Source organism: Helianthus annuus, chromosome 10, assembly GCF_002127325.2.
Source record: "Helianthus annuus cultivar XRQ/B chromosome 10, HanXRQr2.0-SUNRISE, whole genome shotgun sequence".
Lineage (NCBI taxonomy): Eukaryota > Viridiplantae > Streptophyta > Magnoliopsida > Asterales > Asteraceae > Helianthus > Helianthus annuus.
The window spans coordinates 166,699,574-166,703,731 of NC_035442.2; the positions used below are offsets into that span (position 1 = coordinate 166,699,574).

At 34.5% G+C, this 4,158-nt stretch overlaps 1 long non-coding RNA gene across 2 annotated transcripts; it reads left to right on the top strand.

Annotated features, from left to right (window-relative positions):
- The first annotated feature begins 537 nt into the window (after positions 1–537).
- LOC110883369 lies at positions 538–3,280 on the top strand. 2 transcript variants are annotated; one of them, XR_004869910.1, is made up of 4 exons: positions 538–598; positions 1,034–2,511; positions 2,912–2,988; positions 3,097–3,280. It is a non-coding gene; the product is annotated as an uncharacterized LOC110883369 (long non-coding RNA). The 2 variants fall into 2 exon arrangements; XR_002560444.2 differs by having other exon boundaries at positions 544–2,511.
- Positions 3,281–4,158: the final 878 nt, after the last annotated feature.

The window sequence follows — 4,158 nt, forward strand, 5'->3', positions numbered from 1 at the left end:
ACGATTCGAGTGTTCGGTGCGACGATTTTTGATATTTCGATTTCGATTGAGGATGATGCGAGTACGATAGAGTTTCCTAATCAAATTACTTTTAATCCCAACCACTATATCTAACATACAATCATCTATATCTCGCGCTATCTCTTCTCCACCAATTATCATGATTTGATTTCGAGTGAGTTCGATTGAGTTTCGATTTCGAGTCGAGTTTCGATTGATTACCACACATAACATAAAGTAAACACGCACAAGTAACACATAAGGCACACACACACGTATAATAACACCAAGGTTGCATAATTCGAGTTTCGAGTTCGATGATGATTAGATTAGTTCGATTACTGATTAATTGACTTTATCGCATTGTTACTTCCTATTATTCACAGTCGTAAAGCGGTTCGTATCGATAAATAAACTTCGATTAATTCAATTGCACTTAATACTCCACATAATACAACTAACGTACACATAAAATAGACTAACTACGGTCAAAGGAGTCAATCTTGACTTTGACTTTCGAAAACACGGGGTGTTACATGTTCTGCCTTCTATTGAAGAGGAACAGATGGCTTACAATGTTATTCTTAAGAATAAAGAGGTAAATGTTCTAAATTTAACTAATATTTTTCATCTGTAGGATGTATTGTTTGGGATATCCTTTCCTGCTAGGGTTTATGATTTTCTAAATTGACTTCTATTTAAGCTTGAAATTGAGAGAGCAAATCTATACACTCGACATTATAGTATGAATATTAACACTAAACATGTCATAAGCTTGCATTCTTATAACTTGGTTAAATAATACCAATATGACATGCTTGTACACAACAATTCTGGTAAATTTTACTTTATATATGAAGCATTGTAGAATGAAAAATGAAGCATGATTCCTTTTTTTCATATATCTTCATTCTCTGTTGCAAGTGTTAGTAAGTGTTTGTCAGTTTATGCGTATATTGATCATAATATGGTTTTCAAGAAGATGAATATTGGTGATTTTGAGCTTGGAGATTATCTTGGTATGGATTGACAGGTTGCAGAAATAGATAGATGGATGGAACAAGAAACCAAAGCAGAAAAAACATATTCAGAAGCTTTTGTTACTTGGTGTATAATACTTCTTCACAGAATAATTTTCATTGTTTTTGGTTTATATTCTTTCATGAATGTGCAAACTGGATTTGCTTTTGTGTAGGTGCTGGAGAGTAGATCATGTAAAATTTCTTTATTTTTCACTGAATTATTGCCTTCATTTATAGTTTTCAGTCACATTGTTGTGCTTCCTACTTAAAAAATACCATTACAACCTCCAACTTACTGCGTTTTGGATATATTGATGATGGACAATTGCAGAATCAGATGATTAAATGTAAAATAAACGGGTTGCATGAGATTATGTTTGATGGTAACATTTTAATTACATACATAAAGTGAACAGTGAGTACATTCTTGTGATGAAAAGGAGATAAACTTTGTGAAATATAAGTAGAAGTTTTTAAATATAGGTTAAAAGTAAGGACAATTAGGTAATTTAATGCATCTTTTGATAAACAGTTCTTTTTGTAGGTAATAACAGTGATTATACGATGTCGGACGTGCAGGGTTAACTCGAACTTGTAGAGAATCGTTGTTGTGCTCACCTTTGCTTACACAGCCTCGCGTCTACCTCATCCTCTTTGTAATATTTTGCTTTTCAGATTTCTTAATTTGAAGCCTTCAAAGGTGTCACCGCTGCTCCACCATACCGCTGCCGCACACCATTGTTTCTCTTCGTCGGCTAATCAATATCAGGTTTTTAATACTTTTTCCTGCACGTTGTCGTTTCTCTTTTGTTGTAGACAATTTCATGTTTAGGTCAATTTTGCATTTATTATAATGGCTCCACTTTAACATCTTTTTTCCTGGTCATGGCTGCATTTTGAATAACTTCATGAAAGTCGTCAGATATTTTACTTCGAAGGAGTCGATTCCGATTATGTTTGAGAACCTGAGGAATCTTAAGTTTAAGAGTTCAGAGAGCAACTCATTCACTTGCAGGTGCTTAATAATGTTTAATTTTATTGGATAATATTCCAGTTAGCGGTGGCATTGGGTTTGTGGGTTGAATTGATGAGCTTGTGTCAAATACATCAACCCGTATAACCCAAATACAGTATTTAACGAGTATGAAGATCACAACTATGCTAGGACTGAGTATTGCAATAGAATCGGTTAGTAGTTTTATGTTGTTCATATTCACACACACTCATTAATTTCTCTTACCATCCCTCTCATAGTCTCATTTATATATACAAACATCTATCTGTGTGTATATATATTTCTATCTAATGATAATCTATTGGGTTTCTAAATTGTTGAATGTTATTTTTATTATAAGTTTGTATCATGTTGCTTTATTTGAGTAATACTTGAGTTTTCAGGTGGAACTTAAAGAAGGTTCTTTAGACTAGTTCACAAATGATATGGAGCCCTTCTTGAGGAAGTAAGGGATGCTTGTACGGTTGTGTGAAGGTTTGCATTTTCTCTTTCTCTTTAATCACTTTCTCCAAAAGTATAATTTTTATTGAAACAATATTGGTGCTTGATCTTATTTAGCACACCGAGTCAGGGGTCTCATTGGAAGCAACCTCTCTATTCCTACGGGGTAGAGATAAGGTTGTCTACATCTTACCCTCCTCAGACCCTACCTTAGCTGTGCTATTAGTGGGATTTACCGAGTATGATGATGATGATCTTATTTAGCACACCAATTCTTTCATAAAAATGAACATCTTGGCCCTATAATCTGACCCTTGCATTCTGCGTAAAAATTACCTGTCACCTGACCCTTGACCCTTCCATGCCTCTTTATGCTACCTCTATGTATGATTTGCAGTTTATTTCTTATGTTGCTCCTTTTGATATGAAATAGGTGTGGTGGAACATGTCGGATACTTTGTTGTATGTGAGGAGGGTAATTCCATATCGCCTGAGGTGTCTCACATATTGGTCAGTATCGCGCGTTTTAAATGACTTTTCTGGTTATATATATAGTTAGTTATTAGCGTCTCGTAATACGTGGTCATGATTTTGATGTAAATGTGACGTTTAATATAGATGAAGATGGCTACATCACTTGAGACACGTTGTGTAAGTTATATTAAATTGTGTGCTCTAGCTTTAAAGTAGTTATATGACATGGTTGTTTTCGTGAGACACGGTGCGTGTTTGGACACCTTTTATTGCTGGAAATATGTAATAGAATATGCAAATCCCACCAGAAATATAGTAATTCTACTCCTGTTTGGTTAGAATATGCAAATCCCACCGGAAATATAGTAATTCTACTCCTGTTTGGTTATGTTGTATCCGATTTATTTTGTTACCTGATTAGATCTCAATGGTGTTAGAATTAGATCCCATGTTTGGTCCTGAGAAGTGTGTTAGAAATATATAAACTTCGTGAACTTTTTTTTGAACGACAAAGAATCTCACGTGTAAACTCACCATACTCGGGGTTATGTCCAAAGTCGACTCCTCGACCGCCATGAGACCCCCCTCCCATGCGCGGGAACCGGATAGAATCCGTAAACCCTCGCCCCCATCAGGTTCGAATCCAGGATTAAAGACCCGATTCGTCCCCTTCGCCCAGAAGTTCCTCGAAAATGGCCTAAGCGAGAATTTAACATGTGTCTCCATTAGAGAGGGCAAGCCAATTTACCACTAGACCAAGTTGTCAAGACCTTCGTGAACTTTTTTTTATTATTTATTTCATGTATAAATGAAATTTTGTCACGTATCTTCAGTTTTTTTTTAAAAGTGGATTAGGCTTATAATTTTCAAGACATTATGATAACACATATATTACAATGGATATACAAAATCTGGTTGTGTAGCTCTCGGACTAGAGGTAGAATCTTGTGAAACATTGGTTATTAATTTTCTTTAAACAATCTAGATACAAAAAACAATGATAATAAACATTCGTACAAGAAAACAAATAAGTTTCCAACTAAATTATGTACAAATAGCAATCAATAATTGAAAATTATTTAACTATAACCATAAGTTATGATCAAACTAATGAATAGTGCTTTCATTATTTTGTTGTCTCTAATTTTGAGACGAAATTGTTTTTAGTGAGTAAAGTGTTGAAATACCCGTAATCATGGTGTGGTA